The 12,019-nt window shown below is 43.7% G+C and overlaps 1 protein-coding gene across 2 annotated transcripts in view; it reads right to left on the reverse strand.

Annotated features, from left to right (window-relative positions):
• Window positions 1-12,019, reverse strand: part of LOC122808815 (C-type lectin domain family 2 member B-like) — a 1,263,928-nt gene that overhangs the window by 1,027,603 nt on the left and 224,306 nt on the right. The window lies entirely within an intron of this gene.

A 12,019-nucleotide genomic window follows, 5' to 3' on the forward strand; every position in this document is an offset into this window, starting at 1 on the left:
TATACGAACATTTGTACGACATTAGGAGAATGTATGATGACAGTGCTTTGTTTAAACACACACATATGTATAATGGCTGCATTTTGTTTTTTTTTGTTATAGAAATAGTGCCTATGAATCCAAGAGGAGGCCCCTGGTAAACTAGGTTAGAGTATAGGGAGCTTTACTGGCAGGTAGTTTTAGAGGCCAGTAGGCACCCAGGTCTAAACGACACTGTTTCCCCAACGCCAGTACTGAAGCTTAGATCTGTCAAATTATAAAACATCCAATCTTATTCAACATCAATCATCTATAGTACACATTTATTTAATCAAGTTTTGTTGTACAATCCAGCATTTAATAATTTTAATATTTGTACTGTATTATCTAGTGCATACACTTGATACATATTTTATGTTATTTCAGATGGACCAAAATAATGGTTTCAACATTGTCCACTAGATGGTGCCCTTACATCACACGTGTATGAAGTTTCATTAACAGTGTATATTTATTATTTTCTATGTATTCATTCTTAAAGTATTAAATTAATTTATAGTTTTAATATGAATTATATTAAAATTGTTTTTAAAAATTGATTTTAATACACAATATATTAAATAATTTGTTACTGTTTTTAGTTAGGGGATTTTAACTACTAAAACTGTTTGCATAATTAATTGGAAGTTAAACCACATTGGCTACTTGGGGAGATTTAAGGCATTTAAACTGGTTTTGTGATTTAGTAGGCTCATCTGATGAAGTTATAGGAAGAAAACGTGGAACAGTGTGTGTATAGCGTTTGTGTTGTTGGTCGCTTTTGTGCTTCAATAAAGGCTCTGTGAAGTGAACAGTTGGTGTCCGGTGCCTACATTTTGGTTACCTCTCTGTTTTAGCATTTCCAGGATGTCTCCAAAGGAGACATCATCAGGAGGTGACTGTGGGAACCCTTCACCATCATTGTAATCTGTGTCTTCCATTAAGGACTCTTCGGGTGAGTCCATGTGCTTCCTCTAGCACATCCTCTTTCGAGGGGGCTCCTCAGTGGGGGTCTCTGAAGAGGACTCGGAAGAGCGGGTACCCTGAAAAGGGGTGTCCTGCGGCTTCTCTGCCCGGTGCCTGGGGCGGCGGTCTGTGGCAGCTGCAGCTCAGGGTGCGAAAACTGGGGTTCCAACATCAAAAGAGTGCTTCCAGAAGTGAGAGCCCTCTCCATCGCATGGAAAGAAGGTCCAACCGAAGAGGGATGGGAGCCTGGAACCAAAAAAGACAACCTTGGGACTGGGGTCACACCCCGCTCCAAAGAACGCACCCCACAGATGGAGCCCCAAGCAGGATCGGTGTGGACTTGGTTATCGGCACCAAGGATGGGACAGAGGACAAACACGGCTCCGTGCCCCGGGCTGAGGTGCCCGCCTGCAATCCTCAGATTGAGGAAGGACCGGTTCTGCAGGAACCGAAGACCAAAGGGGCAAACCCGGAGCCTGAGTGAGGTCCACTACAGGCGTCGAGGTGTTGAGTTCCAAGAAGGACATCCCAGCAGAAGGCTTCGGAACCGAAATGGACAAAGGAGGAGTGTAAGAAGGAGTCTGTGGAGAAACCAACCCAAGTCCGGCAGGCAGATGGGTCTTAGAAAGTGTGGGTATCCCCCTGGCTACCAACAGCTGGTCCACAAGACGCACCACATCGTGTTCTGACAGGCTCCTGGTGGATTTAGTGGATACTCCGGACGCAGAGTCAGGACGGTCAATGAACAGGCTATACATCTGGCCAAGGTCTGCTGGCACCAAAGTCTCAGGTTTCGAGACCGGGAGTAATGGAGTCAAATCTAACTTGGTTGGAAAAACGCTCGGTGCCCAAGTGGCACATGGAGCCGAAACAGTTCTAAAATCGTAACTGACGAAGGTATCGAAGGCGTGCCCTGAGCCATAGTGGCCACAGGTGTCGCAGTCATAGTAAGCGTAGTGAGGTCTATTAACGGTGCCAGAGGAAGGACCGGTGCCGAAGTTGGCGCTGGTACCGTAGGTTTCGAGATGCTTGGAGGCAACAAGGACAGAGCCGTAAAGGCAGATTTATGCTCAGCGGACAACTTTGGGACCTTTGATTTCACAGGCTTACCCTGATCACCTGATGGTGAGGAGGGAACAGAGTAGCACCTCTTTTTGTCTTTAGTAGGAGGGGTTGAGACCTCCATCACAGAAATGGCCTCTGAAAAGAGAAACTTAAGTAACCCTTTCAGTATCAGTTTATTTTTGCGCTCATTAAGAGTACGCTGACTGAAACTGACAAATGTCACTAGGAGGTTGCACCAAAAATGGGGAACCCCCAAACAGTATAGACAATCATCATGAGAATCACTATTGGGTAACTTGCCATTACATGAAACACAATGCTTAACACCTGAAGTACTTTTCTTATCAGACTTCTTGATAAAGAGACACCACAGGCAAAAAGTACAGTTTTGTACCTACCATAAATGTAGATGTTCGAAGATCCACATTGCTGCAGTCCTTACACTTGGGATAGTCCGCTGTCCTCGGTCGGCCCGAATATCAAAGTATAAGGCTGACGTCGGTCAAGGCGCATTTGACTGACATCAGGACGTCAGGGTACAAATGCGCATGACCGACGTCATATCCTCAGTCTTTTCTTGCCCCAGATGTCAGAAGACCCTAAAAATAAAGGTCAAAACCAAAAGACAGCAAACAACCAACCAACCACCCTTGCACTAACTATATGTACAATATATACAATATACACAATATGTACAACCCAACCCACACAACCGCCTCTAACTACAGAGGGAAGGAGGGAGGTTGACTGCAGCAATGTGGATCTTCAACATCTACATTTATGGTAGGTACAAAACTGTACTATGTTCTTCATCTCACATTGCTGCAGTCCTTACACTTGGGTAGAATCCCAAAGCAGAGGTAAGGGAGGATGGCTAACTACAAGGAAGCAGGAGCTGCCAAAATGCCCTGCAAAACAGCAGTGGCAAAACCAGCCCTGGATTTAGAGTAAAGTGGCAGGTGATAATGCCTAGAGAAAGTGTGCACTGAACTCCAAGTAGCTGCCTCCAAAATATCCTTGGTTGCCACTCCCCTCAAAAAAGCTGTTGATGTGGCAGTAGCCCTAGTGGAATGAGGTCTAATCCCAGCTGGAATCTCCTTGCCATGATGGGAATAACAGAAAGCAATGCAAAACCCAATCCACTTAGAAATAGTTTGTTTTGACACAGGCTTGCCCTGAGAACTCAAAGCAAAAGAAACAAACAACTGCTGAGACTGCCTGAACCCTTTAGTTCTGTCCAAATAATAACGCAACTGCCTGTGTACATCTAAAGTGTGCAAAATCTTTTCCCCTTTATTTTGGGGATTTGCATAAAAAGTAGGCAAATGAATAGTTTGGTTTAAAGCCACACTAGAAACCACCTTAGGCATAAAGGAAGGATTAGTACGTAATGATACCCTATCCTTATGGAAAATCAAGAAAGGCTCAACCGCCATAAGGGCCTGCAATTCAGAAACCCTTCTTGCAGAGGTAATTGCCAACAAAAAAGCAGTCTTCCATGATAAATATTTCAACTCAGAAGTAGCTGCAGGCTCAAAAGGTTGTAGAGTGAGTTTCTCCAACACAAAATTGAGATCCCAAGCAGGAGTAGGAGCTCTTCGTGGGGGTCTTATATTCTTTGCCCCTCTAAGAAATTGCTTGAACAAAGGATGTGAAAACAATGGTGGGTCGCAATCATAGTGAGCCGAAATTGCTGCAGCATGAACCTTAATAGAAGAGAAAGACAAACCTTTGTCCAGTAACTCAGTAAGATATTGAAGAGCCACACTCAAATTAGGCTCAGAAACATCAAAATCTTTTGCTGCACTCCAAAATAAAAATCTCTTCCATTTATCTGCGTACACTTTCCTTGTACTAGGCCTTCTAGCTTCCAAAATCACATTCAAAACTTGTTGTGGAAGCTGAGACCCTCTATGGTTCAAAACAGAATATGCCAGGCCGTTAGGTGAAGAGAGTGAAGTTTGACATTCAGCAAATGGCTGTCCTCCTGTGACAACAGGTGTGGAATCGAAGGCAAAGGCCATGGAGGGTTCCGTACCAGACTTCTCAGTAATGGGTACCAGTGCTGTCGAGGCCAATCTGGAGCTATTAAAATCATCCTTGGCTTGTCCTGTCTGACCTTTAGAAGTACCTTTGGGAGGAGAGGCAGAGGAGGAAAGGCATACACATGAAGATTGCTCCAATTGAAAGAAAGAGCGTCCACTTTCCAAGCTCTGGGATGAAACCTTTTTGTGCAAAACTTTGGCAGCTGATGGTTTAGTGGAGAAGCGAACAGATCTATGTCTGGAGTTCCCCATGACACTGTCAATTTCAGAAATACATGAGGATCCAATTTCCACTCGTGGGGATCCATAATTCGTCTGCTCAACACATCTGCTAAGGAGTTCTGTGCTCCTGGCAGAAACCTTGCCTGAAGATTGAGCTGCAAACTGAGAGCAGTCTCCCACAAAATCATTGCTTGCCTGCATAGAGGATAAGAATGTTCCCCTTGCTTGTTGATGTACCACATGACAGTTGTGTTGTCTGTTAGAATCAACACCTGCCCTGGAAGAAGTAAATCCTTGAAAGCTATTAATGCAAACTGGACTGCTAACATCTCCTTCAGGTTGATATCTAGATGTCGTAGTCTGGCAGGCCACTTGTCTTGTATCCACTTTCCATTTAGATGAGCTCCCCAAGCTTTGTCTGAGGCATCTGTCATTAAAATCTGACTCGCCTCTGGCCGGGTCACAGAGAGTCCCTTGTTTAGGTGACATTCCTGAGCCCACCACAAAAATTCCTTTTGAATGCAAGGTATTATTTGAATGACAGTGTCTAGATCCTGGCAGTGCTGTGTCCATACATTTTTGAGATACCATTGCAGCTTCCTCATATGCAGTTTGGCATTGGGAAGCACCAGAATACAAGATGCCATGAACCCTAAGGCTTGAAGGACTGTCCTTGCAGTCAGCCCGGACTGATGAGATAGCTGATGGAAGTAAAGGGATAGACTCTTTTGTTTGTCCGGGGTTAAAAGGCCATCTGGGATGCTGTATTCAGTCTCACACCCAGAAAGCACATGTCCTGAGAGGGTACTAGACTGGACTTTATTTCGCTCACAGAATACCCCAGGCATCTTAGCACTGCTATCACATATTCCAAATGATGAAGAAGCTCTTCCCTTCCTTGAGCCAGAATCAGGCAATCGTCCAAATAAGGATAGATCTGTATTCCTTTTAGCCTGAAGAAAGCTATCACTGGAGCCAGAACTTTCGTGAACACTCTGGGCAGTAGATAAGCCAAAGGGCAATGCAGAGAACTGATAGTGAGAAGTCCCAGCTCGAAAACGCAGATACTTCCTGCAACTTAGTCTGATAGGAACATGAAGGTAAGCCTCCTTGAGATCCAAAGTTACCATCCAATGATCTTTGCCCAGCAGAGGTAAAAGCTGCTGTAACGTCAACATTTTGAACTTGGGAATGTCCAGATAAGTGTTGAGGGTAGATAAATCCAAAATTGGTCTCCACGTGTTCCCCTTCTTTGGTACTAGGAACAGGCGAGAATAAAATCCTAGGCCCACTTCTGGCATAGGAACCGGCTGTATGGCCCCTATTTGGAGTAACAGAGAAACCTGCTTGTGAGCCTCTATTCTTTGTTGAGGAGGAACGTCTGGCATGCCTTTGAAAGGAGGCAAGGTATGGAAATAAAACCTGTAACCGTGGTGTATGATATCCAATACCCATCTGTCTTGGGTAATTAAACTCCAATTTTCTTTGAAAAGTGCCAACCTTCCTCCCAAAGGTGCTGCCAGACGAGAAGGCTCTGGCAGCTGAAAAGGTAGGTCATTGGGTCTGTTTACGAAAGGACTGACCCCTGCCCTCACCCGAAGACTGTGCAGGAGAACTCCCTGTTCTAGGCCTGAAAGAGCCCTGAGCTCTGCCCCTACCACGTCTAGATCTACCCCTAGACTGGGAATCATAAGAAGGATACGTCCACCCCTTAGTAGGCCAATTTCTACTAAACTTTGGAGGCTGGACCTGCAAAACATCTTTAACAGTCTGCATAGACTTAGCCTTGTCTTCCATTTTCTTTAAAACTGCCTCAACAGGAGGACCAAACAACACGTCAGATTGTAAAGGAGCATCTAAAATCCTTGTTTTAACATGTTCAGACAAATTTTGATCCCTTAGCCAGGCGTGCCTGCGAAGAACTGACCCAGTGGCAGCCACCCTAGACGAGGCCTGTACAGCATCAAAACCACATTGCAAAGAATGCTTACCCACCTGTTCAGAAACATGTACTAAATCTTGCAACTCTTTACAATCAATACCTACTGCCAGAGCATCAACCTTAGACTTCAATTGTGAAAGGAGATAGTTTTGGTATTTCAACATGTGAAACTGGCAATTCAAAGCCCTCATAGCAAGAGTGGAAGAAGTATAAACTTTCTTTCCCCATCTATCCAAGGCCCTAGCCTCTTTGTCTGCAGGAACCGGATTCTTTACAACAGAAGCCTTAACACCTTTAGGCCCCTGGCTAACAGTTTCTGGGTCCGCCCTAGGACTCTTAAAAGATACTTATGAGCTTCAGGCACCCTGTAATACCTATCCGGCTTAACAGGAGCAGGAGGCAAAGAATCAGGATTAAGAGAAGCCTCTGAAAAACATCTTCCACTACATCCAAAACAGGAGGTATAGCCAAAGGCCTATGCTGGGGTAAAACAAAAATTCCTAAGCCTTTTCCTAGAATCAGAGAAGTCTTGACCTTCCCACTTAAAATGCTCCCTCATGTAATGAAGTGTTTCTGAAAACGAAAAATCCTCAGGAGGAGAAGCAGAAGGAGTAGAATCATCCACATCAGAATCAGAATAAGGAGAGTACTCCTGCAAGTCTTCAGCCGAAGACTCTGAAACATCTGAAGCCTGCTCAAAACCCCCCAGCTCAGGCTCCATCCTAGGTCTCTTATCAGGAGGGGGCATAGAACCCCTAATCAAAGTAATCAAATCTTCTGCCATTTTAAGCATATGCTTCTTGGGCACAGTTCCTGAAGAGCTAGGGGTAACACCAACTGAAGCTAAACCTGGCCTGCCCCTGGGAGAAGCCTTTGAAACAGAAGGAGAGGGCCTAGCCACCCTAGGAAGGGAGGGGAGTATAGTAACCTGAGAAGCCCCCTCCGCCTGAATGCCTCCTGAGAGGCCACATCTTGCAATAATAAAGTCTCACCCTGGGAACACAAAGAAACCTCCGGTGGAGCCACCGGCTCCACCGACACCTCTAAAGAACCGGTGTCCGGTACAGACGGTTCTTCTAGCCTAGGCTTAACTGCTTTGTCCTTGCGCTTCTTCGAAGAAGCGGGCGTCGGAGCATCCGACGGCATTTTATAATTGCACCGCTTCCCAAAGACTAACCTTGCACAATCCAACCTTCTCTTTATAGTGCGTTTATTAAATCTAGCACAAGAGCGACAGCCAACAACGTCGTGCTCAGGCCCTAAGCAAGGAATACACAAAGTATGATAATCTCTATGCGGTATCTGTTTCCCACAAGAAATGCAATTATTGACTTTTTCTGACATCCGTAAATCACTGAGGCAAGAAAAACTAAAATATTCCCAACGGGTACTTAGCCAACTTTGAACTCGGTCTGAAACTTCGAAATCGAAAAATCTCAGAACGCCAACCGGCACTTGCAATGCTGCTTCTGCATCGGACCATGCGGCAAAAAAGACTGAGGATATGACGTCGGTCATGCGCATTTGTACCCTGACGTCCTGATGTCAGTCAAATGCGCCTTGACCGACGTCAGCCTTATACTTTGATATTCGGGCCGACCGAGGACAGCGGACTACCCCAAGTGTAAGGACTGCAGCAATGTGAGATGAAGAACATCGGTATAACCAGTCAGGACTAACAAGTCACACACAATTCAAAAACGCCACACAGTTATATCACTATAATGATATGAATAAGTAAAAGAGAAACACCTTACTGAAACTAACACTAACAGGCTAGGAAAGAAAGGAAATATCAGCTATGGTATTGAAGGAATACCACAAGGGTAAGGGAGGAAAGGCCGTACAACAATCGTACTTGAAAGATTACCAACGGTAACAACGGGTAGAGCAGAGAAGAAGAAATCAAGGTCTGACGGAAAAAAACACACTAGAAATACTTATAGCTCAGTAAAATATCAAATAAAGTTCTACTTAGCTGAGAGCTCGGCTGAAACACGGCTTTATGGCTACGTGGCAAACGAGATCTGAGGTAACAGGGAGAAGGGCATTCTGGGTAGAAGCTTAGCTCGAGAGTTTTTGGCTGGCGCTAACTTGGTAAAAAGGCCAACTCGGTTCCGAGGGCTGGAACCGAACCCATCAGTGATGAATGGAAAGAAGATTAACAACATCCGATTCAATGTTTTGCTGTTAGAACATGCAAATGAAGCTCTACATGCATAAGCCAGTCTGTAGCATTCAAATGATACCACAAACCTTCAGTTCTACAATCTGACAGTATGGTAAGCAACACACAGTCACAGTACCAAGTAAAATTCACTTGCCAAATAGTGCAAACAATTAAAAATATGTCCTTGAATCAAACAGAAAACATTTAAAGCAACATAAGCATATACCTACAGATTCTCCCAAAAATTTAAAAATCTCCATCGAAAATGCAAATAGGCAATTCATGGTAAAAATAACAATTTAATGATATAAACGGATACAACAGTGTTAAATACAAAACACATTAATGAAGAAAAAAGTAAGAAAATGCTAAATTTTCTTGTCAGAAATTCAAAATGAAGACAGTTCCTAGTGTTCAACTGACACCACAGAACTTCAGTTTCCCCAGTACAAGTCCAAACAGTTTAAAAAAGCCCCATAATTGCTTAAAAGCAGTATTAAGCATACAAAAACAGTAGAAAGTTAGAACTCCCAGAGGAATTAACTGCAGTTGAGAATAGCAAGTATATTTAAAAAAATGTTCATTTTTAATTTTAACTAAAACAAGGGAAATTAAAGAGGAAGAGAAGTTCTCAAAGGGATCTTATCAGAGTCTGGAACAACTGACTGCCTGTGAGAGGGGTTAGGCTTCTCTGATGGGCAGGGCTTGCCAATGCCCTGTCACCAGGAGTCGGAGGAGGAAATTCCAAGTACCGTAAAGGCTGCAACACTGTAGGTCGGTGTAGGCACAGAACAGGAGATTCAGACCTTCCGGAAGGGATAACAAGACTGACATGGTAAAAGGGGGACAAAGTCCCTTTACCATTCTGCCTTATTTGATGGTCCTTTGTTCTGGGAGGCTCCTGTTTTTTTCTGAAACCTTATTGCCATTGTTTTTTTAAATGTCTGTTTATTTTATTTCTTGACAAAACTAAATGAGGGATCACAAAACTGTGTGAAGAACTTGGAGGAGGAGGAGGAGGTCCCTGAATCAGCTTACCTCTTCCCATTTTTGATAACCTCTGCAGAAGAGGATCAAAAAATTAAAGTTATATACTCACCATAACTTTGCATCTGTGTTCTTCATTTTCACTCTTCCTCAACAAGTGGGTCTCAGATCTGACCTTGGATCCAGCTCAACCGCATTTTTCCCAGACTCTTGGATCTGACTCCTGAGCTCCTCCCTTTACCCATAATGCCCCAGACCACTGTATTACCTCAGATCGAGTTTGCTGCTCAATCAGTAAAAGTTGATTATAGCTCACATAACATATAAAGATAGAATAGAGGCTCAAACAAGAAACGTGGTTCCAATATTTGTATCAGATCACTCCCAAAAGACAAGGAGAGGGGAAGGAGGGTTGGGAGTTGAGGAAGAATGAAAATGAACAATACAGAAGCATAGTTATGTTAAGTACATAACTTTAATATTTGATGTTGTCATTTTCATTCACTCCTCAACAAATGGGACAGAGTCCTTAGCTACGATAACCTTCTGTGATCCACATGGAAGGATGTTCCGGAGTACCACAAAACAAAAGGAAGCCATGGTCCTGGAAATGAGATCCAATTTGTAATGAGCAATAAATGTAAGAGCATGGGACCAAATTGCTACAGCACAGATATCATCAACAGAAATTCTTGCCCAGAAAACAAATCATGTAGTCACAGATTTAATGGAGTGAGCTTTTGGAGGTCGCTGCAAAGGCAAACCTTGTTGACAATAAATATATGAAATGTAATCTGTTAACCATTTAGCTGAGGTAACTTTAGAAACTGTTTTTACAGTCTATTGTTGGCAAAGGAGACTAACAGCTGGTCAGTTTGGCTACAAACCTTCGTCCTATAAAGATAAAAATGAAGTTGTTTATGCACATCCAAAAGGTGGAGCATGCATTTGCCTTTAACAGAAAATTTTGGGAAGAACACAGGCAAACTGATTACTTGGTTGATGTTCGCCTTAGAGACTACTTTGGGTAGAAAGGATGGGTTAGAACATAAAGTGACTATCCTTATGGAATATAAAAAAGATGATTTTGAGGACACTCACCTAGCTGAAGTAATGGTTACTAGAAAGATTGTCTTCTAAGAAAGAAACTTGAGATCAGACTTGGCTGAGGGCTCAAAAAGGAGGCCGAGTCAAACTCTGCAAAGCAAGTATAAGGCCCCATGGTTGAGAAAGATCTTTAATCAGAGGTCTAAGTAAAAAGGTACCTTTAAAGAATGCTTTGCATAATCTGGAGGAAGACAGAGGGAAAGTATTATCGCCAGTGTGATAACTGCAGATGGATGGTGGAAAAACTACCTCCTTCTTGAAAAATTAAAGCAAGAACATTTAAAACAGCAGGAATAAGAGCAGTAAAAGGATCCAATTCTCTCTGACGAGCCCAGTAAGAAAATCTCTTCCCTTTATTCTTATATATTTTTATAGTGGTGGCTTTTTGGGATGAACGCCTAGGCTATCTAGCCATCACTGGAATTGGAGAAACCATGCAATCAGCTGAAATCCTGGAATGTCTCGGTGAGCCATCCTTGTGGGATGAGTGATCAGATCTGGAGAGGGATCCAGTGTCCACGGCAGATATATGAGATGAGGCCAAAGGAAGAGGAACCACACCTGACAAGGCCAAAAGGCCTTGTTTTTTCAACCAGAGTGTTTTCTGAAGCAATTTGGGGATTAGAGGTAAGGGAGAGTAAGCATACAAGAGACTGGAGGGGCCAAATGTGAACCAGAATTTTTCTCGGTGACTCCCCCTGAGGGGGAGATTTTGGGCAAAAAACATGCTGCACTTGTTCTAGAGAGGAGAGGCAGAGACTGCAGCAAGGTTGACTCCATCGACAAAAGATTCTGTTCACCACTGCTTGGTTGAGAGATCACTCTTGAGGCCTCAGAATAGCCCTGTTGAACTTGTCAGCTAGTACTTTCGATTTCCCAGTATGTATGTTGGTAGAAAAAGTTGGAGATTTGCCACTGCCACACACTCACTGCTTCTCGACAAAGGGGGTAGGACCAGGTTCTCCCTTTTTTGTTGATGTACCAAATCACCAACATGTTGTCCGTTTGGATAGCAATTTTTTCTACAGGAAGAGAGCTCTGAAAAGCCCGCAATGCTAGAACAACTGCGCTCATCTCTAGGATGCTTATATGCAAATCTGTCTCTTCTGGGGACCACGTGCCTTGGATAGTCCATCCCAAGAAATACCCCCCACCCCAACTGGGAGGCATCCGTGGTCACAGTGGCTACCGGGGGTGGGAAGACCCTGACAAACTTCGCTGGACTGAATCTACCAAAGCAGGGAATCCCTGCAAACCAGGAAAAGTTTTATAGGATGGGACAGAGGCTGTTGAAGAACTGACTACTGAACCACTAGAGTCCACTGAAAAATTTGCATGTGGAAACGAGCAGTTGGTAGTATGGTAATTGTTGCAGACATTGATCTTAAGGCGGGAAGAACCAGTTTTGTTGGGGAGAAGGAATAAGAAGTTATGTACCTACCATAACATTCCATGTTAGTTGTCTTCTTCTCGCCTTCTTTCTTGCTGGATGGGTTC

Source organism: Protopterus annectens, chromosome 8.part0, assembly GCF_019279795.1.
Source record: "Protopterus annectens isolate FY-2018-M chromosome 8.part0, PAN1.0, whole genome shotgun sequence".
Taxonomy (NCBI): Eukaryota; Metazoa; Chordata; order Ceratodontiformes; family Protopteridae; genus Protopterus; species Protopterus annectens.